Source organism: Odocoileus virginianus, chromosome 1, assembly GCF_023699985.2.
Source record: "Odocoileus virginianus isolate 20LAN1187 ecotype Illinois chromosome 1, Ovbor_1.2, whole genome shotgun sequence".
Taxonomy (NCBI): Eukaryota; Metazoa; Chordata; class Mammalia; order Artiodactyla; family Cervidae; genus Odocoileus; species Odocoileus virginianus.
The window spans coordinates 84,292,414-84,317,654 of NC_069674.1; the positions used below are offsets into that span (position 1 = coordinate 84,292,414).

The window sequence follows — 25,241 nt, forward strand, 5'->3', positions numbered from 1 at the left end:
CTCCACAGAGAAGGACTACTCACTTTGTTTCCAAGCTAAAAAATGCTGAGGAAGAATCTGATTAGGCTAACTTCAAACAGGTATCCATACTTGGGTCAATCAACGGTGGCCGTAGCTGCAGGGTCTGAAAATGGGACCATGCACTCTTGAACCATAATGTTAGCAGAAACATTTCTCAGAAGGAGGAGGGTGGGAAAGTGACAATATCCACTACAGGTTATGGTGTTCTGTATGTGGATAATGTCCCATGCATATAAAAAAGTTTTTTGAAGATGAGTTGGAACAAACCTAATAAAGCAAGTATTAGAAACTTGGGGAAATTCTGTCTGTCCAGATGTAAATATCTGTGCACATATCAATGATTGTGTGAGAGAGAGAGATGAATGATAGGAATAAGGTGAAAGAGAGAAAAGAAAAGGAGACGTAGAGGAGAGATCAGGTAGATCAGGTTAATAATGGCATTGGAGAAAGCCCATATTTAGCACAGCCTAGTAATATAAATGTTGAGGAATCATATGTAAGTTATGCCTACTGAGAGATAGATCATTAAGCAGAATGGAGTTCAAGCGTATTCCTCTAGCATAAGGAGTATAGGTTTCAGTTCATCTCTTGCAGAAGTAAGACACAGTCCAAAAATGAAAATATTTTAACATGAATTCATTCATATGTAGGTGTTTGTGTTTGACTTTTTCTCTTTCAGATAGAAGTACAAAATGACAGATCATGGTTTACAGGGTACTGTAGCCTATACTTTTGGAATTATTTTGTAGTTTTATTAAAAAATTGATTCTTAATCTTGCTATCTTGATTTTTAAAATAGTACTTTTCTAAACATACTGTTGCTAGTTCTTTATAGCCCTACTCAAACACAAGAATCAAAATACAGTTTCCTGCCAGTTTAGTCATTGGCTAATTTGCCTCAGCATGTAAAACATTGTGTGTTTTTTCCTGTGCATAATTACTACACTGGAAGTTTATAAATTTCCTGGATTAAAAGAACAGACGTGATATTCTGCTTTATTTCCACTTCTATTGTCAAGTTGGGAATGAGAAATTTGAGACCTATGAGCATATTGATAGCAATTGAAATGATAGGAGTAGATGAAATATCAAGGGAGATTTTGTAGATTGAAAAGAAGGGAGCAAAAAAACCCAGAAACATGGAAGGTTAACCCACTGAAGGTGCTTTCTTCAGAGACTAAGAAGGGGCAGCCAGGGAGATGGAAGGGAATCCCTAAAAGAGATGTATCAGGAAAACACAGTGAAGGAATTTCTTGTGATCAGATGTGGTGAATTGTAAACAATGCTGCAGAGAAAGCTAATGAGAACTAAACTGAGTCTACTGCAATTAACAACTGAGGGGTAAGTGGTGTGGTATCTTGGGAGAGGACAGTGACAGTAGATGACTGCAGCTCCGTTTCAGAGGCCTGAACAAAGTAAAACAGTGAATATGAATTCTGATGTCTTTAATATCTTGGCATGAATAGAAGGGGAATAAGAGAGCAGACTCTGGAAGGGAGTATAAGCATGAGGCATGTTTATCTTATAACGTGGGGGAGGGTGGGAAATAAAGAGGATAATAACAATGCTGAGGATGCTGAGGCAGTAGGGGGAAGGCATCAAGGACAGGAGGAGGACCTGAACTGAAATGAAGAAGGGGAGCCTTCTTTCACAGAGGAGAAGGAAAAGAGAGCAGAAGTGAGGGCAGATGCAATTTGTGAGAATTTGAAAAGAAGTTCAAACATAAGCATTTCAAATTTGGGGAAAGAAAAATAAGATCACCTGATTCATGAAAGCAGAAAGGAATTGAGAACTAAATTGAAGTTACATGTGTTTCATACCTGTTACAGACAATAAAAGAATCTATTTATCTGCCTTCCTGTATGTCTGTCTGTTGATCCACTCTGCCCCGAGTGCCCAACTGACATTGTTTGCGAATGGAAGATTGAAAATATTACTTATGATTGAAGTGTACCCATACCCCACAGACACTAAGTTTGAAATGGAAGTGAGTAATGGTAACAAATGAAAGAAGAGAGAAGAAATTGAAGGCATAGTTAATGTTGAAAAGCTGTAAGACAGCTAGTAAGTATTAGCCCCTAAGGTATAAAACATTGGAAATTACTCAGTTCATAATGATATCAAGGTTGAAGATGTTGATGTTATGAGAGTGGCTAAAATTCCATAGAGGTAAAAATATTTGTAATTCAGGACGTTAAGAAGCTTTGAGGCTAAAGTTTCAGGTGGGTCAAGTGCTTGGGCACTGAAGTTGCCCAAGACCACCTAGGGAGGAATGGGGAGGTAGAACGTAAGGCAGATCTCAAAGTCCGCAGGGATTGGAGAGCATGGGAAGTCCATAAATGGCAATGGTAAGGAAGAGCAGAGAGAGAGGTATTGTCCAGGGGATTAGTCTCTCAAAGAGGTAGGGCTTTGCATGAGGGAGAAGGATGATTGAGCTGGAAGTGCTAAGAAAAAGGGTGGGATGCAGAAGACAATACAACATCTGGGCTCTGTAGGAAATGAGTTGGCTCTGATAGGGTCTTAGGGTGGAGGAAGAGCTAGGTTTGCACAAGGCAAGGAGATGGATGGAGTAGAGAGGCCAGGAAGAAAATTTTTGTTTGTGCATTGTTTTGCCAATATTTATAATGGTATGAGGGTATTTGAGGCGTAGAAGTTGGAAGGGAAATCAGCAAACACGTACGTTCTCACTAATTCTCTTTTGGTGGGAGTGGAGTTTTTCCCATTGCCATTTTGTTTATTGTCTCTACCACTTGTAATCTTTCCCTATTTGGTAGTATCTCAACATTTTGTTGGGTCTTATTTATTAATAAAACATTGTATTAGGATTCTTCAATCATGTATTTTATTGTATAAAACTCTTAAATAGATGTTTGCTCCTTAATGTCAAAACTAGCTATTCACCTTTACATCCTGGACAGCACTTAAGAGAGTTCCCTGAATTGCAATACGTACTCAATAATTCCTTAATTATTTGAGTTGAAAGCACACATATACAAATAATTTTAGAATATCGCAGTCAGTTATTAATAAGTATCAGTCCCTAGTTAAACTTCAAAGTTTTGCACAGCAAAGAAAATCATTAACAAAATGAAAAGACTAATTACTGAATGGGAGAAAATATTTGCAAGTGATAAAATGGAAAATACTCAACATTCACAAAAAGCTCATACAACTCAATATCAAAAATAAACAACCTGATTAAAAAATGAGCAGAAGAACTGAATGGACATTTTTCCAAAGAGGAAATGTGTGTGGCCAAGAGGCATGTGAAAAAGATGCTCAATGCCACTAATCATCAGGGAAATGCAAATCAACACCACAGTGATACTACCTCTTACCCATCAGAATATCTATCATTAAAAGAACACAAACAAAAAATGTTGACACTGATATGGAGAAAATGGAACCTTGTATACTGTTGGGGATGTAAATCGATACAGCCATTGTGGAAAACAGTTTCTCAAAAAACTAAAAATAGAACTAACATATGACTCAGCAGTTCCAATTCTGGGTTTATTTCTGAAAAATACAGAAACACTAATTTGAAAAGATACACTCACTGCAGTATTCATAGCAGCATTATTTACTATTGCCAAGGTATTGAAGCAACCTAAGTGTCCATGAACAGATAAATGGATAAACAGATAAATGGATAAACAGATAAGTGGATAAAGAAGATGAATGGATATATATATATTTATATATATATATAAGCATGTGTATATCATATCTATATATATGTATGAAAATGAAAGTGAAGTCATTTAGTCATGTCCAACTCTTTGTGACCCCATGGACTGTAGCCTACCAGGCTCCTTGGTCCATGAGATTTTCCAGGCAAGAGTACTGGAGTAGGTTGCCATTTCCTTCTCCAGGGAATCTTCCTGACTCAGGGATTGAACCCAGGTCTCCTGCATCGCAGGCAGACGCTTTACCATCTGAGCCACCAGGAAAGTTATATATATGTATATGTGTGTGTGTATATATATATATATATATATAAATAACATCTACACACACACAGTGGAATACTAAACCATAAAAAGGAATAACATTTTGCCATTTGTATTATGCTAAGTGAAATGAGGTATGCTAAGGTACTATGCTAAGTGAAATGAGTCAAAGATGAATACTGTGTGATACACTGTGTGATACACTTTTATGTGGAATCTAAAAAATACAACAAACTAGTGAACATAAGAAAAATGAAGCAGAATCATAGATGCAGAGAACAAACTAGTGGTTACCAGTGGGGAGAGAGAAGGAGGGGGCAATATAGGTATAGGGGATTAAGAAGTACAGAATTTTATTTATAAAATAAGCTGCTAATCTATAGATTCAATGCAATCCCTATCAAACTACCAACGGTATTTTTCACAGAACTAGAACAAATAATTTCACAATTTGTATGGAAATACAAAAAACCTCGAATAGCCAAAGTAATCCTGAGAAAGAAGAATGGAACTGGAGGAATCAATCTGCCTGACTTCAGACTATACTACAAAGCCACAATCATCAAGACAGTATGGTACTGGCACAAAGACAGAAATATAGATCAATGGAACAGAATAGAAAGCCCAGAGATAAATCCACGAACCTATGGTCACCTTATCTTCGACAAAGGAGGCAAGGATATACAATGGAAAAAAGATAACCTCTTTAACAAGTGGTGCTGGGAAAACTGGTCAACCACCTGTAAAAGAATGAAACTAGAACACTTTCTAACACCATACACAAAAATAAACTCAAAATGGATTAAAGATCTAAATGTAAGACCAGAAACTATCAAACTCCTAGAGGAGAACATAGGCAAAACACTCTCCGACATAAATCACAGCAGGATCCTCTATGACCCACATCCCAGAATTTCAGAAATAAAAGCAAAAATAAACAAATGGGACCTAATGAAACTTAAAAGCTTTTGCACAACAAAGGAAACTATCAGCAAGGTGAAAAGACAGCCCTCAGATTGGGAGAAAATAATAGCAAATGAAGCAACAGACAAAGGATTAATCTCAAAAATATACAAGCAACTCCTCCAGCTCAACTCCAGAAAAATAAATGACCCAATCAAAAAATGGGCCAAAGAACTCAACAGACATTTCTCCAAGGAGGACATACAGATGGCTAACAAACACATGAAAAGATGCTCAACATCACTCATTATCAGAGAAATGCAAATCAAAACCACAATGAGGTACCATTACACGCCAGTCAGGATGGCTGCTATCCAAAAGTCTACAAGCAATAAATGCTGGAGAGGGTGTGGAGAAAAGGGAACCCTCTTACACTGTTAGTGGGAATGCAAACTAGTACAGCCACTATGGAAAACAGTGTGGAGATTTCTTAAAAAGCTGGAAATAGAACTGCCATATGACCCAGCAATCCCACTTCTGGGCATACACACCAAGGAAACCAGATCTGAAAGAGACACCTGCACCCCAATGTTCATTGCAGCACTGTTTATAATAGCCAGGACATGGAAGCAACCTAGATGCCCATCAGCAGACGAATGGATGAGGAAGCTGTGGTACATATACACCATGGAATATTACTCAGTCATTAAAAAGAATTCATTTGAATCAGTTCTAATGAGATGGATGAAACTGGAGCCCATTATACAGAGCGAAGTAAGCCAGAAAGATAAAGACCATTACAGTATACTAACACATATATATGGACTTTAGAAATATGGTAATTATAACCCTATATGCAAAACAGAAAAAGAGACTCAGTTGTATAGAACAGACTTGTGGACTCTGGGAGAAGGCGAGGGTGGGATGTTTCAAGAGAACAGCATTGAAACATGTATATTATCTAGGGTGAAACAGATAACCAGCCCAGGTTGGGTACATGAGGCAAGTGCTAGGGCCTGGCGCACTGGGAAGACCCAGAGGGATCAGGTGGAGAGGGAGGTGGGAGGGGGGACTGGGATGGGGAATACATGTAAATCCATGGCTAATTCATTTCAATGTATAACAAAAACCACTGTAATGATGTAAAGTAATTAGCCTCCAACTAATAAAAAAAAAAAAAAAAAGAAGTCAAAAAAAAAAAAAATAAAAATAAAAAAAAATAAATAAAATAAGCTGCTGCTGCTGCAGCTAAGTCACTTCAGTCGTGTCCAACTCTGTGACCCCATAGACGGCAGCCTCCCAGGCTCACCCGTCCCTGGGATTCTCCAGGCAAGAACACTGGAGTGGGTTGCCATTTCCTTCTCCAATGTATGAAAATGAAAAGTGAAAGTGAAGTCGCTCAGTCATGTCCGATTCCTAGCGACCCCATGGACCGCAGCCCACCAGGCTCCTCCGTCCATGGGATTTTCCAGGCAAGAGGACTGGAGTGGGGTGCCATTGCCTTCTCCGATAAAGTGAGCTACAAAGATATACTGTACAACACAGGGACTATAGCCAATCCTTTGTATCAACTGTGAATGAATATGCTCTTTTAAAATTGTGAATCACTGCATTCTACATCAACTATGATGGTTTAGTTGCTAAGTCATGTCCAACTCTGGCAACCCCATGGACTGTAGTCCTCCGGGCTCTTCTGTCCATGGGATTTTCCAAGCACAAATACTGGAGTGGGTTGCCTTTTCCTTCGTCAGGGGATCTTCCCAACACAGGGCCCGAACAAACCTGTATCCCCTGCAATGGCAGCCAGATTCTTTACCGCCGAGCCACCAGGGAAGCCCAGTGCAGGATTTGGTTTGGTGGAATTTTGTTGAGGATTTTTACATCCATATTCACCAGTGATACTGGCCTGTAGTTTTCTTTTTTTGTGATATCTATCTGGTTTTGGTTTCAGGGTGATGGTGGCCTTATAGAATGAGTTTTGGAGTGTTTCTGTTTCTGCAATTTTTGAGGATAGTTTGAGCAGGTCAGGTATTAACTCTTCTCTAAACAATTGCTAGAATTCACCTGTGAAACTATCTGGCCCTGGTCTTTTGTTTGTTGGAGGATTTCTTTTTTTAATGTTTATTTATTTGGCTGCATTGGATCTTAGCTGTGGCATGCACATTTTGAGAGCTTCCATTGCAGAGCACAGTCTCCAGTTGTGATGCACAAGCTCAGTAGTTGCCACACGCGGGCTTGGTTGCTCTGAAGCATATGAGATCTTAGTTACCTGACCAGGGATCGAACCTATGTTCCCTGCATTGCAAGGTGCAGTGTCCTTTAAGATAAAGGACACCTTTATCTTAACCACTGGACCACCAGGGAAGTCCCTGTTGGAAGACTTTTGAACACAGTTTCAATTTCAGTGTTTATGATTATTCTCATATTTTCTATTTCTTCCTCGTTCACTCTTGGAAGGTTTTACTTTTCTAAGACTTTGTCCATCCCTTCCAGGCTGTCCATTTTTTTGGCATATAGTTGCTTGTTGTAGTCTCTTATGATCCTTTTTATTTCTATAGTGTCAGTTAGAATGTCTCCTTTTTCATTTCTAATTTTATTAATTTTAGTCCTCTCCCCTTTTTTCTTAATGACTCTGACTAATGGTATATCTATTTTTTTTATCTTTTCAAAGAACTAGCTTTTAGTTTTATTGATCTTTGCTGTTGTTTTCTTCATTTCTTTTTCAATTATTTCTGCCCTGACCTTTTTTATTTCTTTCCTTCTACTAACTTTGAGGGGTTTTGGTTCTTCTTTTTTTTAATTGCTTTAGGTATAAGGTTAGGCTGTTTATTTGGGATGTTTCTTGTTTCTTGAGGAAGGATTTTATTGTCATAAATTTCCCTATTTGAACTGCTTTTGCTATATCCCCTAGGTTTTGGGTCATCACGTTTTTGTTATTTGTTTCTAGGTATTTTTTTAAATTTCCTCTTTGATTTTTTTCAGTAATCTCTTGACTATTTAAAAGTGTATTGTTTAGCCTTCATGTGTTTGTGTTTTTTACAGTTATTTTTCCCCTGCAATTGATATCTGGTCTCATAGCAATGTGGTCAGAAAAGATGCTTGATAAGATTTCTATTTTTTTTTTAATTTACCAAGGCTTGAAAATTAAAAAAAAAAATGAAAGCAATATGTAAAGAGAATAGAAATAGTCATCCTTAAGTAGTCTTCCTTAGACATAGTCATCTGTATTTAGAATGGAAATCTTTCCATGCAGAATAGCCACTACTTTTCCCAACCATATGGCCATAAGTTGTGGCCAAGACAAATCAAGCAAAGGTCTTCTTGCAGAAATTCTAGGAACTGCCCTTAAAGGAGAGGGTACGCCCTTCTTTGCCCCTTCCTCCTGCTCGGAAGGGATGAATGTGATGACTACCACCCTAGCAGGCATTAGGGATCCCAGGGTAATGTATATAAACTGTGTGAGAACCCAGAAAGAGAAACACTTTGTGGAACTGCCACTCTACTCCTTCTGTACCTCAGGAGTTTTCTTATGTTCAGTTCAGTCACTCAGTCATGTCCGACCCTTTGCGACCCCATGAACCACAGCATGCCAGGCCCCCCTGTCCATCACCAACTCCTGGAGTTTACACAAACTCATCTCCATCGAGTCAGTGATGCCATCCAATCATTTCATCCTCTGTCATCCCCTTCTCCTCCTGCCTTTAATCTTTCCCAGCATCAGGGTCTTTTCTAAGGAGTCAGCTCTTTGCATCAGGTGGCCAAAGTATTGGAGTTTCAGCTTCAGCATCAGTCCTTCCAATGAACACTCAGGACTGATCTCCTTTAGGATGGACTGCTTGGATCTCCTTGCAGTCCAAGGGACTCTCAAGAGTCTTCTCCAACACTACAGTTCAAAAGCATCAATTCTTTGGCACTCAGCTTTCTTTATACTCCAACTCTCACATCCATACATGACCACTGGAAAAACTTGACTTGACTTGACTTGCCTTGACTAGACAGACCTTTGTTGGCAAAGTAATGTCTCTGCTTTTTAATATGCTGTCTAGGTTGGTCATAACTTTTCTTCCAAGGAGTAAGCATCTTTTAATTTCATGGTTGTAGTCACCATCTTCAGTGATTTTGGAGCCCCCCAAAATAAAGTCTGCCACTGTTTCCACTTTTTTCCCATCATGTTCAGTTCAGTTCAGTCGCTCAGTTGTGTCCGACTCTTTGCGACCCATTGAATGGCAGCACACCAGGCCTCCCTGTCCATTACCAACTCCCGGAGTTTACTCAAACTCATGCCCCATCATGTTACTTGTAGCCAAAAGTCATCCTAATTGACATTATGGATATCTTTTGGTTTATCTAGCTTAAGTGTAGTTTTATATAAAAATCAATTTTCAGGCTAATCTCTATAAACTTTCATCAAGATTGCACACAGTGTATGACTTTGTTTCTTTTTGCAACATCTGTGAAGAGTTATTCCCTCTTTCTGATGTGAAAAAGTACTGCAATGTGACTTACTCCTTTTAGAGTTTTCATTCTTGATGTGTTACTGTTCAGTCGCCCAGTCATGTCCGACTCTGTGACTTCATGGACTGCTACACACCAGACCTCCTGTCTCTCACCTTCTCCTGGAGTTTGCCCAAGTTCATGTCCATTGCATCATCGGTGATGCCATCCAGCCATCTCATCCTCTGACACCCTCTTCTCCTGCTCTCAATCTTTCCCAGCACCACGGTCTTTTCCAATGAGTCAGCTGTTCACATCAGGTGACCAAAGTACTGGAGCTTCAGCATCAGTTCTTCCAGTGAGTATTCAGGGTTGATTTTCTTTAAGATTGACTGGTTTGATCTTGTTGCTGTCCAATAGACCCTCAAAAGTCTTCTCCAGCACCACAGTTTCAAGGCATCAATTCTTTGGCACTCTGCCCTCTTCACAGTCCAGCTCTCGCAACTGTACATGACCACTCTTATGTTTGAGATAAAAGTTAAAATTATATAATCCACTGCAGAGTCCATTCAAATTTAAGCTCTGGGAAGCTAATTAGAAAAGGAAAAAAACAATAGAAATGAAGGTTTTTTCTAAAAAAAAGAGATTTCTCTTGAGTATTCCACCTTTCTTGTTCAAACTTACTCCTTAACATTGCGTTTGCTCCCTTTTAGATATTTACCTTGATTTTACAAAATCTTCACATATATCTGTTTAACATTTATATGACTTTTAAGATTCTCAAACACATTAGACAAGGGAATTCATCAATTCTCTTGATATGACTGTGAAGTAGGCAAATATTTTCCTCTTGATTTCAAAAGGTCTGGAGAGGTCAAACAACTTCTTTACAGGAACTAGGTAGAGTCAGGGCTGGCCCTTGGCTGTCATGATCATCTATTAAAACAGCAATCTTTTTAGTATGTCTCATGACTTGGAATCAGAAATCAAACAGGGCACTGTGGGCATGCTAAGTCTTTGTTCTGCATGATGTCTACTGGGGCCCTAAAACCTAAACTGATTTTTTAGCTCACATATCTGGTGCTTCCACTAGAATGGCTCAAGTGCTTTAGAGCTGACTGGAGCATTTCAGCTGGGGTTATTTGCCTAGGGCCTCAGTTCTTGGTGTCAGCTGAATGAACTTGTATGTAATCTTAGCGGTGTGGTTGGAGTTATTATATGATGGCTTATCACCGACAAACCACAAAAGCAGAAGCTACCAGGTACCTTCAAGGCTTAGGCCTGAAACTGGCAATTATCACTTCTATCATGCTCTTTTAGTTTCAGCAAGCTGCAGGTCCGGTCCAGATGTAAGGGATCAGGGCTCTACAAGTGTGTGGATCAGAGGAGATGTTTTGTCAGGAGCCACTGCTGTGTTTGCTAGGTAAAATACAAGATACTTAATTAACTTTGAATTTCAGATGACAGAAATTGTTTTATTATAAGTGTGTCTCATGCAAATGGAAAAAAAAGTGTGTCTCATGCAAAAGACACAAAATATGTGTTTCACTTATTCTGAAACATTATTCATTGTTCATCTGAATTTAAAATTTAACCATGTATGCTGAATTTTTGTTGGCTAAATCTCCTAATCCTAGAATCTACCAATGTAATAACAGACTATCAGTGAATATAGACTGATATCTCTGTAAACTTTCTAGGGGCACATGTGTAATGTGTAGTTTAATATTAAGAAACCATTTGCCAGCCCTACCTGTATCTCCTAGTTCATGCAGTGTATATATAGGTGCTTAGCTCCATTTCTGAATTTGATTAAAGTGTTCATGGTAGTCAGATGAATTAATCAATGAAATGGGACTGAGCTACTGGGAAGAAAGGTGTTTCATTCATAAAAATATAAACTAGAAAGATAACTTAATATCGGTTTCCTGCTTCCATTCTTCTGAAAATTTTTTTTAGGCCCACCAGGTATTTTTCTGGTGCTTTCTGTGTAGGTATTAAGTAGCATTGTAAGACAATGGTATTTTTTGTTGTTGCTCTTTCATTCAAGGTGAGCGAGATTATGCAAAAGCAGTAACAAGATAACTGCAGGAGGCTTGCAGTTTTAAGAATCCCTTAAAATTTTTGTATTAATAATTTAGTGCCTTATGGAGCTACTCAGGAAGACCTTCTAATCCAAAAAGTTTGTTTTTTATTATGCTTCTGATAAATCCTGAGTTAGAAAATTTTGGTTTCAAAGATTTCCAGAAGAGACTAACTGATCTGCCAGTCATGTGATCTAACCAACACTGTTTAAATCACCAGGAGTCATTAGAAATCTTCTCGGCTCTGTCAGGAGCCTATTCTCCATGTAAAGTCACATAGGTAAATGCCTTGAAAATTATGTGGGAGACTGTATACAATTTTCTGGCACTTGTGTAAATTTCAACAGTTATTTGGCATGGGATTTTCCAGGCAAGAATACTGGAGTGGGTTGCCATTTCCTTCTCCATATGCACTGTAGTCTCCCTAATAAACATGGAACCTCTCCATCAGGATTTGGGATTAAGAACATACTGCTGTATAGTATTTGATTCTGAAGGAATTCTATGTGAATCTTTCTTAGCTTGATAAAGACATGCTCTCCCAAAGACGTCATTGAAATCAATTTAAGGGCAATGATACAAGAGGTTATAGAACTTTTGATAGCAATAGGTTCTGAAAGATTTTTCCAATGAGAAAAATGTCACTCAAAGAAATTCAGGGACTTGTGCAAAATCATGACAACACTGACACAGAAGGCAAGGCTTCTTCAACCAAATGCTCTTTGAATTCGAGCAAATTCTCCTGTCACTACAACAGTATCTCCTCGTTGAAATCAATACTCCTAAAAGTTCTTTTGTTTTAATGTCTACATGTTTTGTGCCTTCGTGGAAAATGTCTGAGAAACATCTGAAACCTTTTTGTTCGTAACTTTCTATTCCTTGAAGGTATTCATCAAAAAGCTGAGGTTTCAAGTTTATGGGTTTAGTTGAAATTTATAACCACGCATGAGTATTCATGGGACTTCATTGTAAACGTGTGTTAATTTTCATTTAAACAAGGTCCTACTGATGATCATTTAGACTTTTCTCTTGCTATTAAATAAATTATTTAACATATGTACAAATGTATCAATAGACATTTCTGAGAAAGAGAGCTTAGTCTAAATTAATTAATAATTAATGTAACCTGCCTTGTGTGATATTTTTTACTATTTAAGCAATTAATAACAAGATGTTATGATTATTATTAATATCCAGTTTTTCTACTTAAGAAATGAGATGATCAATTGTCTTCATTTTGTTCTCCCTGGATAGATAACTGATATTTAAAACATTTCTCATTTGAATTACTGTCTCCATTTGGTACTAACTATTCAACTGGTAAGCCGGCTTTGCATGGAGGTAGAAATGTGAATTTTCATAGCTCATGAAATATGGAAAATGGGCCACCAGTGACAGTACACACACACAGTTTCAGAACTTATTTTGGATAGAAGCTCATTCAGTTCTCAGCTCAAATTAAATGACTTTTATGTGACATAGCAGTTAAAATCAATTTGAGAGCTTCCTGGAATACCATTTAGAGCAAGTATGCAGACATCTTCTGATTTAAAACCTGGAACACTGACAAACTCCAGCAGATTGGGTCTCATAGGCATTGAAACTATGGGAACATGCCCAGTGAAGGTAGATCTGTTTCTCGTTTTCTAGATTCTTAATGATTTATCCATGAATATGATCCAGCTATATGCTTATGGACTCTATTGCTTAGTTGAATCTATTGGTTAAAATGAAGCTTTGGACTAACTGGGGATTTCAGTTAGCTGTTCTATCCATAGGTAGTGCATTGGTAAGCAGTCCACCTGCCAGTGCAGGAGATGTGAGTTCGATCCGTGGGGAAAGAAAGTCCCCTGGAGGAGGAAATGGTGACCCACTCCAGTATTCTTGCCTGGGAAATCCCATGGACAGAGGAGCCTGTCTGCTCCTGTAGTCCTGGTGGGCTGCAGTCCATAGGTTTGCCAAGAGTCAGACATGACTGAGTACATTGGCACATTCTATCCTTACTTCTTTAATTAAAAATCTAATTTGTCTTGAATATAGCCATATTTGCTAAGCGTTTTACAAAATGAAGAAAATAGAGGACAAATCAGCATATGTTCGCACATTTTAGAAACTTAAAATTATTTAACCACAAGATAATTTTTTTTAAAAAACTAGATTTCAGCAATAATTACTTCAAGGAATTAATTTATCCATTTAATATAAGTGTATTTTTTAAAGTAATGGCCTTATTTCTTCATGCTTTTCAAATGTATGCCTTTTGTTTGACTAAAGGAAAGGAAATATCATTAGGCATAATTTTGAACTATATCCCAGTTCAAATAGCATTCTCCAAAGCTCTGTTTTGTTTATCAAGAGTATTTCATTGAACACAAACCTGAAGAGGTGCTCATGTAAAAAGTTTCTGTGATGAAATACATTTGGGAACTGCCACATAACGCACTAAAATCAAGGAAATTATCAGTATAAACTAGATTTGAACTCTTAACAATTTCCCAGGTAATGCTAATGCTGCATAATGCTTATGCAGCTGGTACAGGGTCTATACTTATTTGCAAGCTTCCCTCTCAGAGAGGTGCTAGACTCCTAGAAGCTCCATGCAAATACATACCAGTTAAGTAGGTTAAGTTGAGCAGCCCTGGTCAAGTGTGGAGGTGGTTGGTCAGAAACAGAGGCTGCTGGCCCCCTGTGCCATACAGTTGCTCTCTACAGAATCAGGCCTCATTATTTCTAACATGCTGGAGGAAGATCTGGTCTTCTCCGTCCATAAATCCTGAGTGCCGAAATAGGACTGGAAGCAAGATTTCCATTATGCATGGCCATAGCTTCAAGGCTTGCATGCCAGTCTCTCATAAACCAGGGGAGGGGCAAGTTGTTTTCCAGTAATAAATTCTGAGGTGGAAAAATTGGGTTAGAGGCCAGATTTTCTTCATGCGATCATCTGTTGGCTGCCCGTTCCTGACCATGTTTCACAGCCATAGGCTTTAGTCTCTCGCTTAATTCTACTAAATGACACATCTCAAGGTAGCTCAATACTTGGCCATAGGAAGTATGGCCACAAACATTAAAGGGATGAATGGAATCCAGTTATACAGAAAATAGGAAGAATATTAAGGGGCATATGATGAAAAGTTTAAGGCAAGTTCAAACCCACAGTTTTATTCCTTCACTATGGAATTAAAATTGCAAAGAAATTAATCTGATGGAGTTGCTCCCAGGGCAATCAGCAACCAGCTGACCTTGCAATCTAAGAAACATGTGATAATTCAGCTCATAGGTTAAAGATACTGTTTTTCCAAAGGCAGGTGTCTCCTCCAGAGATCAAGCATTAAATGCATGATTTTCACTTACTGTTCGCATTTAAGATATTATACAAATAGAATATAGAATTTTCTACACAATTGTGTTGATCATTCAAGCAGATGTGTTTCACATAACCAATATGTCCTATAGAATATGAATTAACCAGAAAGGTTGAACAATTGTCTTTCTGCACATAGGGTATGTAATGTAATTTTCTGAGGCTTTTGGTGTCACTCTTGCCCTCTCTTGCCAATTTTTTATGCTAATAATCCTTCAGTGTTCTTGACAGCAGCATTACCATTATAATCTCAGAGAGTATGTATTGAAATGGTATAAATTGGTCAAAGAGTAGAGCATAGTGCCCACCCCTTTGGGTCAGGAGAGTGGTATCAGAGGTAAGGGTTGATTTGATTGATTCATTGCGAGTAGGACTCTCAGAGAGTTGATTTTTATATTAATATTTATAGAATATATACAAATGCCCATTTTACTATATAAAAATTTAGTAAGTTTGTTGAATTATGATTTTTTCTTCCTGATTTTATGTACTTTCTTTTTCTTGACTTACTAACAGTGGCTAAAACCTCAAATACAATATAGCATAGATGTTGCAGAAATAGACATTACTGCCTTTTCCTTGATCCTAGTGTGGAGAGGGTGAATAATTTAGGCTCTCCTGAATAAGTTTATTTTTTTTTTTTTTTTAATTTTTATTAGTTGGAGGCTAATTACTTTACATCATTACAGTAGTTTTTGTTATACATTGATATGAATTAGCCCTGGATTTACATGCACTCCCCATCCCAGTCCCCCCTCCCACCTCCCTCTCCACCCGATCCCCCTGGGTCTTCGCAGTGCACCAGGCCCGAGCACCTGTCCCATGCACCCAACCTGAGCTGGTTATCCGTTTCACCCTAGATAATATACATGTTTCAATGCTGTTCTCCTGAAACATCCCACCCTCTCCTTCTCCCAGAGTCCACAAGTCTGTTCCATACATCTGAGTCTCTTTTTCTGTTTTGCATATAGTGTTATCGTTACCATCTTTCTAAAGTCCATATATATGTGTTAGTATATTGTAATGGTCTTTATCTTTCTGGCTTACTTCGCTCTGTATAATGGGCTCCAGTTTCATCCATCTCATTAGAACTGATTCAAATGAATTCTTTTTAATGGCTGAGTAGTATTCCATGGTGTATATGTACCACAGCTTCCTCATCCATTCGTCTGCTGATGGGCATCTGGGTTGCTTCCATGTCCTGGCTATTATAAACAGTGCTGCGATGAACATTGGGGTGCACGTGTCTCTTTCAGATCCTGAATAAGTTTAATATTAGCTTTGGCTTTTTGTTAGAGACATTTTTTTAGATTGTGAAATCTCTCTACTATTCTTAGTTTATGATGTGTTGCTAAACATTTTTATGCATCCATTAAATTTGTAATTTGGGATTTTTCCTTTTTTCTGTTAATTTTGTGAATTAAATTTTTTATTTTCAAATAGTAAGCCAACCTTGCAATCCTGGAATAAACACAACTTGGGTTTATCATCCCTTTCATGTATTGTTTAATTTGATATGGTAATATTTTATTGAGTATATTTAGGTAAATATTGTATTTGTTTATATTAATGAGGGGTATCTTTTCATATTTTTAAATGCTTTTTTGTGGTTTTATTGAAGTAAACTTTACATATGGTGATGTCCATAGATTTAGATAAAATTAAATGAATTTTTATATATGCCTGTACCTGTGTAGCCCACACTCCAATAAAGAAATAGAACATTTCTATAACTCTATAAAATTTACTTATGCCCCCTACTACCCAATTCCTACTCCCTATAGATTACACTGTCTTAATCAATTTCTGTTAAGCTAAAGGCATTCTGCCTTTTCTTGATCTTACAGATAATACAGCATTCTTATATATGTGGCTTCTTTTGCCCAACACATAGTTTTTGATATTTATCTATGTTGTTGCATACATCAGTAGTTCATTCATTTTTATTACTGAGTAGTAGCCTATTGAATGAATATTTTTAAGTCTTTTATCCTGATGGACATTTGTATTGTTTTCAGTTTGGCACTATTATAAATAAAGGAGATAAACATTTTTATGTAACTCTTCCATGAATAAATTGCTTCCTTTATTGGAATAAATACCTAGGAGAGAATTTCTGAATCACAGAGTTGGTATATGTTTAATTTCATAAAAAAATATCAAGTGGGACTAATAGAATTGAAGGCCATAGAAGTTAAAAGATTCTATTGAAAGTCATCCCATCATCTGGTAAATGTGTATTAAAGAGGAAGGGTTGGAAAATATAGCCCATGGACAAAACCTAGTATTCTACCTACTTTTCTGTGGCCTGTACCTACTTCTGTGTAGCCTATAAGTGAAGAATTAAAATACAAAATGTAAAAGGACTGTTAGCTCTTTGGCAATAACAGTTGTTTAGTTTTGCTTCTTGAGACCCAAAGGCATAAACATTTAACATTTGGCTCTTAGAGAAAAAATTCTCTGACCAGTGGGCATAGCTGCAGTAGTAATACAAATGACTATTTTTTTTTTTTAATTCTAAGAATGATACTTTAGATTGTCCAAAGTAAAGAATACAATTTTGAATCAAAGAAAAAATGATTGCATCTCTGATATATTGATCCATAAATAATAAATGAAAAATTGTATCTAAAGATAAACTAGATGGCCTACCATCACTAACTATACCGGAATTATCAACCATTAAGAAAAATTAAACACAGAAGATGACAAAGAAATAACAGTGATTAAAAAGAGGAGAGTGATACAAAAACACCCAACTAGAAATGCTGTTTCCAGAGCCACACTGGCCAAAAAAATAAATAAATGAGAATTTAGACCAGTTATGATAGGGATGAAGTGGAGGAGAAAGGAGATGAGTACTCCTCAGAATAATCAGGATTTCAAGATGAGAAACCACCCAAGTAATGTGAACAGGGCAGTCACCAGGTTAGTCATGACAGGGGCCAACTGCAGCTCTACTGTACTGATCATTTGTATATAAACACACTAATCATCTTTTTAAAATCCCCAAATGTATAGATTCAATAGATAAAAGATGGCCAGTAATCATAAGTGAATTTAGTCATTGGGAAAAACCTCATGAAGCAAGCAGAGCAGGGTTGGAAGTATCTATAATAAAAAGGAGCGTATAATATCTTTACTAGATTGAACTGAGATTATTAATAACTCAGTACATAACTCATACTGATAAAATGTTAGTAATTTTAACAAGGTACTTACTGAAATATACTTTGTTGTTCAGTCACTAAGTTGTGTCCAACTCTTTGTGACCCCATGGACTGCAGCACACCAGGCTTCCCTGTCTTTCACTATCTCCTAGAGTTTGCCCAGATCCATGTCCACTGAGTCAGTGATACTATCTCGCCTTCTCATTTTCTGCTGTCCCCTTCTCCTTTTACCTTCAGTCTTTACCAGCATCAGGGTTTTTTTCCACTGAACTGACTCTTCCCATCAAGTGGCCAAAGGATTGGGGCTTCAGGTTTAGCATCTGTCCTTGCAGGGAATATTCAGGACTGATCTCCTTCAGGATGGACTGGTTTGATCTCCTTGCAGTCCAAGGGACTCCCAAGAGTCTTCTCCGACACCACTGTTCAAAAGCATCAATTCTTGGGTGCTCAACCTTCTTTATGGTCCAACTCTCACATCCATACATGGTACTGGGTAAACCATAGCTTTGACTATGTAATAAAAGTCATTATTGGAAACTGATGTCTCTGTTTTTTTAATATGCTATTTAGGTTTGATCATAGCTTTTCTTCGAAGGAGCAAACCTCTTTTAATTTCATGGGTGCAGTCACCATCCATAGTGATTCTGGAGCCCAAGAAAATCAAATCTGTCATTGTTCCCACTTCCCCAACCCCACTATTTGCCTTGAAGTGTTGAGACCAGATGCCACGATCTTAGTTTTTTTTTTTTTTTTTTTCATTTATTTTTATTAGTTGAAGGCTAATTACTTTACAATATTGTAGTGGTTTTTGCCATACACTGACATGAATCAGCCATGGATTTACATGTATTCCCCATCCCGATCCCCGCCTCCCGCCTCCCTCTCCATCCTATCCCTCTGGGTCTTCCAGTGCACCAGCCCTGAGCACTTGTCTCATGCATCCAACCTGGGCTGATGATCTGTTCTTAGTTTTTTTAATGTTGAGTTTTAAGGCACCTTTTTCACTCTCTTCTTTTACCTTCTTCAAGAGGCTCTTTAGTTTCTTTTCACTTTCTGCTATTAGAGTGGTATCATCTGCATATCTGAGATTTTTGATACTTCTCCTGACAGTCTTGATTCTAGCTTGTGATTCATCCAGTCCAGCATTTTGCATGATGTACTCTGCATGGAAGTTAAATAAGCAGGGTGACAATATATAGTCTTGACATGTTCCTTTTCAGTTTTGAACCAGTCCATTGTTATACATCCAATTCTAACTGTTGCTTCTTGACCTGCATACAGGTTTCTCAGGAGACAGGTAAGGTGATCTGGTATTCCCATCTCTTTAAGAATTCTCTAGCTTGTTGTGATCCACACAGTCAAAGACTTTAGCATAGTCAATGAAGCAGAAGTAGATGTTTATCTGGAATTCCCTTGCTTTCTCTATGATCCAAGGCAATTTGACCTCTGGCTCCTCTGCCTTTTCTAAAATGTCTTAATGAACTGGATAACCATGGTTGTGTGCTCACTCAGCTAGAGTCAGACATCCTGGAGTGTGAATTCTAGTGGGCTTTAGGAAGCATTCCTATGAACAAAGCCAGCAGAGGTGATGGCATTCCAGCTGATCTATTTAAAATCCTAAAAGATGCTGTTCTCAAAGTGTTGCACTTAATATATGAGCAAATTTGGAAATCTCACCAAGTGACCACAGGGACTGGAAAAGGTCAGTTTGCATCCCAATCCCAAAAAAGGATATTGCCAAAGAATTTTCAAACTAGTGTCCAATTGTACTCATTGACATGCTAGTAAGGTTACCTTCAAAGTCCTTTAAGCTAGGCTTCAGCAGTATGTGAACTGAGAACTTCCATAACTTCCATATAATTTTCATGATCATGGGAAACATTGTGGGGAATGGTCATTACCAGGAGAAAAAGTACAATAGGCAGAAATCTCAATACATATCTGGAGAATAATTTGATTGTTCAAGAAAGGAAAGAAATCCTCATCTGTTAAGCAGAAAACAATGGAAATGACTTTTCTAAAAGATAAAAAGGAACTTAAAGTTGTGTCATCTGTTGTTATAAAAATAACTTCTTACTTGGGAATCCTTATATAGGTTAATAAGAAAATCTCAACATTTTAAATGCATAAAAAAAGATGGAAGAATATTACAGAGAGTCAAGCATATGTTACAATTTCTCTCTACCTCTGATCCCTGCACCGAAGTAGAATAACTTTGAATTAGAGGACGTAACCTTAAGTAAGAATGGACCCTGGTCTTCATAGCTGTGACTGCTAGGATTCAGTCTTGAACTATGTTGTCCATTTGGTTTTCTGAAGCAAAAAAAGTGATTCACTTAATAGTCTCATACTCTCTATTAGGAAAACTTGGCACAAGCCATTTATAATACCTAAATAGCCACTGAGTTCTTAACTGACTCTACCTCTTGTTAATTTTAGAACTCAAGTGCCAGCCATACAAATACCAAGATAACAGGAACTAAGATATCTACTCAGGAGCTAAGAGAGCTGCTCAGGTTTTTCACCTTTCCCAGCTGTTGTTTTCCACTAGACTTCTTGGAGTTTTCCTTGTGCATTCAAAGGTCAAGCGAGGATTTGAGGAAAGTGTATACCCTGGGCTGGAAACTCATTGCCTCTAGTGCCTTCCTTCTTAGGATTTCCCCTTTCAATTTATAGCTCATATGGTAGCCCAAACTCTGTTCGTTGACAACTCAACCTGATGAAACAGCAGGTTTCTGCTTGAATTATTCTTCCCCTGTGCCATATGAAGTGGGAAGTGCCTTTGGGGAAAAGGCAAATAAATATGGATCTGACCCCGTGGCCATTTATTCTTTCAAAAGTTGAAATATTCCATGATGCTGCCTGCTTTTGGACATTCTAAAGTGCCTTCAACTTGGTTAATATATTATTTTATAATAATTATTTGTAGAAGAGTTAGTCTTATACAAGCTATTTATCTTTATCACATTCTGAACTCATTTTTTCTCCAATGGCATCTCTCCATAGCATTCCAGCATTGAAGGTTCCTTTGGATTTGAATCCAGATGAATATTTGTTCCCTATCATGGTTAGCTTCATCTTTTTGCTGTGATTTCAAAAAAAATTTTCTCTTTATACTCAAGTAAACTGACTCAGTATCTCTTGGCAAGTATTGCCACATACCAGTTCATTCATTCTGCCAATATTTATCACCTATTAGTGCCAGCTCTTAAAAAGATTGTCGGGGATACAGCAGTGAACAAAACAATAAATTTTTATTAATATTATGAGACCTATTTTATAGTTAGAAGAGAGAAAACTAAACAAAAAAGTTTAAATGATCTTAGAAATAATAAGGTACAAGGGTTATAACTGCTATGGGGGAAAACAAAGTGGAGAAGGATATTTTAAAATATGTTTTAGTGGGGTTTTTTTTACTTCCTTTCTCACTGTCACTATCACTTTATAAATATATCATAACTGATAATATTTCAAAGTAGCATACCAGTTCCCTCCTTATGTTTATCTAGAAGAATCATATTTTATCAGCGGCATTAAATATATCACTCACTTCTGTGGTGTTGGGTTTTTATGGAGGTTTTTTTTAAGTAATATAATATCCTTCCATAAAAATTATCCCATGACTTTTAGGAAAGTTGACATTTCATATTTTATATTCTTCAGTCTATGCATGAATATTCATCAGTTTTTCTTCAAGAATCCCCATGGTTGAATCTACATTTTTTTACTGTGCTAAAAAAACTCAGTCTTTTTAGAAAAACAAATAGGGTGGTTTTGTTCACTTACAGTGAAACAAAGTGGAATTTAAAACCAAGTAGAAACAACTACTTCCAAAGTTACCAGGACCCACTGATGCCTGAATTATATTGGTCAGATAGCATGCTAAAAGAATGCCATGAAGAAACTTTCCTTGGCTTTGGAATAAACTACATGCTTACACGTGTGTGTATATATGCATGTGTGTGTAATATTAGCACATTTCCCAACAATTTGGCTTTCTTTTTGCTTTATGTTAAAAGTTAGTACTGATATATACATGAAACTAATTTTACATAGTGACAAGGAAGATTATCTTATTCTTAGTGATGAACAGTATATTAATTGCTGTAGTTTTCATTTTTTAGTCTTAAATTAGCCTCTCCTTCTATCTGCCTCCTATAATCTCTGTTCAACAATTCTTCATTTTAAAATAGAGAAAGGTTAAACTAGAGAGAGGTTCCCTTGAGATCAAGTATTATATCTGGGACTCCTGTGTAGGCTGCTGATTCTTCCTCTGCCTCTCCTTCTCTTGCGTTTTCCCTGCCTCCTCCTCCTCTTGCCTTTTCTATCTCTGGACAAGGAAAAGTCAAAGTTCTGTCACCTTCCACTGACTCTCAGGCTGCGTCCACATTATACTAGAAACAGCTCAGTCAATTCAGCCAAACATCTGGTCAATTCAGTCACACCATGAGTTTAAAAGCTAGCTGTTCTAAATCTGTTGATTGGTTACATAAGATGAAGTTGTAAAAGTGATAACACAGAATAGATATAAACAGATTGACTCAGTCTGAGCTTGGGCCAGTTAGGGGCACAGACCTGTTAGACCAATGAGCCAGTTCCAGTCTCTTGTTCATTGTCCTCTTTCAGTGTTTCTTGATTTACCTCTACCACAGTGCTCTGAAGCTCAGGGGGGTCTCTGTAATCCTATTCTTTTCATTTATTTGTCTCAGTTTCAAAAAGTGATTGGTGAACATAAGAATGCAGGGTCTTCTGAACTTCAGAATCACAGTATTATGGAGCAAAAAGGTGGGAGTAGAAGCCTTTCCATTTCCAAAGTTTGGTCAGTGAATTTCTAGCATTTTCCTGGAGTTGTCTCAGAGGCTAATAGGTTTGTGTGCACGTTCAAGGTGGGTGGGAGTAGGAGGTGGGAAGTGTGACTTAAAGGATGCTTAATGGACAGTATTTTCTACCTCTCCTGGGGGCACAAAGGCCCACTCCCATGCACACACAGAAACACAGACCCAGTTCATGCACTGATTCTGGTTTTATCAGTTTGTCTAGCATAGTTCCATAAGGGATTATTTTTGAGAACATTTCTTCTAAGAAAATATTTTAGCCCCAGTGATTTAGTTCAGATCTGTCATTTTACAGACAGTGATAGTCACAGGGCTGTGACTGTCCCAGAGTCATGCTGCTATTTAAAGTTCATTCTATACCTTCCAACACTGAAGAAAAGCTTGCTCACTCAGTAATTGAATTGAATCATAAGAACTTTCTGGGGCACAGATCTCTATATAAATAGGAAAACTAAAGAAAAGACAAAGTTGTTCATTTAAGTAATGTGCTCACTGCAGAGGCAGAAATTGCTCTTGATACCTGTTCATTTTCCATCACATACTCACTTCATTAGGTCTAAATACTCACTCATTGATTCATTACAAAAAGTTGATCATGTATATACCATGCAGCTGATGTTGAAGTCATGAATATGAGAGAAAAAATAATATAATCTCTACCTTTATAAAGCTTACATTTTACTGATAAAGTGATACATAAAATTATCTGTATATGTACTTGAAGGCATACATGTTTTTAATTTTAGCAATTATAAAAAATAGCTACTATTTTTTGAAAGTTAGGTTTTATATCAAGCTTTATAAGATTTATAAGATATACATACTTATTCTATAAGATAGTTAATATTTCCATTTTACAGGCGCTTAGAGGGTCGTATGCATGTGTGCTATTATGCTGCGGTTGTGTCCGACTCTCGGTGACCCCATGGACTATGCTTTGACAGGCCTCTCTGTCCGTGGGATTTCCCAGTCAAGAATACTGGAGTGGATGACAATGCCCTCCTTCAGGGGATTTACCTGACCTAGGGATCGAACCTGTGTCTCTTATGTCTCCTGCATTGGCAGGTGGGTTCTTTACCACTAGCACCACTCAGGAAACCCCACTAAATAACATGTCTAAGACTATACAACTAACTGAATGCTTAATCTAGGAGTGAAATTCAGATTGGTCCATTTCCAAACTCTTAGCTAGGTGTTAGGAACTTTCTGTCTTTAAGAATCACTAATAAAAGTTTTATAAGGAGAACATTTTGGTTTTTAATTGACACATTGGGGAATGTTAGGGGAAAGCATAAATGGATGTAGTGTTATGTCAGAGTTTGAACATTTAAAAAGGCAATAGGCATGTTAGAAACATAACATTTTACCTATTCTATATTTTTACCAGCAAATTATGCCTTAAAAAGCAAAGTTCTCAATAATAACCAAATGTCTTTCAAGTGGACCGAAGTATGTAACATATATAAATCTATACTGAACCAATGAGACAACCCTGGAATTTCAGCTTCTGGAAATTAAATACTAATGGCATAGCTTTGCTCCACAGATGTATTAAATCCTCTTGAAGTGCTCCACACATTTGCAAACTGTAGCTAAATCATGGCTCTTTGAACACATTAACACTTTTATTTTCTTTTGCTGTCAATTCTTGGTGTTCAGTATTAACAGGAAACAATTACGGATGATTAGTTAAGCCTATATCCCCAGGCACCTAAAATAACTCCTATGTCTATAAAGGGAAAGACTCTATAAGCAACTAGAAAGAAAAATATAATTTAAAGGACTGATGAGAAGATTTTCTAGATTCCTTTTTTTTTAAACCATGATTTGAAAACAGCTTAATCTAACATTAAGATGACATTAATCTAGCCTCTAAATTTTGCTTTTGTAAGGATACAAGTCCATCTTTCATATAGCCTTAATATGTTTACTATGATAATTAGTATAATTTATGTCTTATACATTTTTGTTCATATGAAATAACATTTTTTATTATCGGTGGTATGATACTTAAATAGATCTCAATTATACAGTTGGTAATGCTTTATTTTATCAAATTAATATATTATTGACTGTAGACAAATTATAATTTTATATATTCCTTTCAAAAAAGGCACTGCTGGTTCAGCTATAATTCTGTATCTCTTAGCATTTTGTATTATCCTTAAAAAATATTTTGAATGTATTTAGACATGAATTTTTAATCATATATCACTCTTATGCCCATATGAAGAAAAAAATATAAGCAAAATAATTTGCTTATAGTATTGCTAAAGTTCTTCTCAATCAGAAGTACTTAATGCTTCTGAATCACTTTTTAACTCAGAATTATTAACATCCAGGTTTTTCTCCCAATATTGTCTTCTCTGAATTGAAGATCAATGGTGATTCAGCATCTCTTAAAATAATGGAATTTATTCTAAGCCAAACATCATACATTGTACCTATTTTAATTCTAGCACTTCCTTATCTTTCAAAGA

At 37.0% G+C, this 25,241-nt stretch overlaps 1 protein-coding gene and 1 non-coding gene across 4 annotated transcripts in view; one reads left to right on the forward strand and one right to left on the reverse strand.

Moving 5' to 3' along the window:
• TMEM196 (transmembrane protein 196) overlaps nt 1–25,241 on the forward strand; it is a 313,988-nt gene that overhangs the window by 149,707 nt on the left and 139,040 nt on the right. The gene's annotated exons all lie outside the window — the stretch shown is intronic.
• TRNAR-GCG (transfer RNA arginine (anticodon GCG)) lies at nt 3,902–3,974 on the reverse strand. The gene has a single exon. It is a non-coding gene; the product is annotated as a tRNA-Arg (tRNA).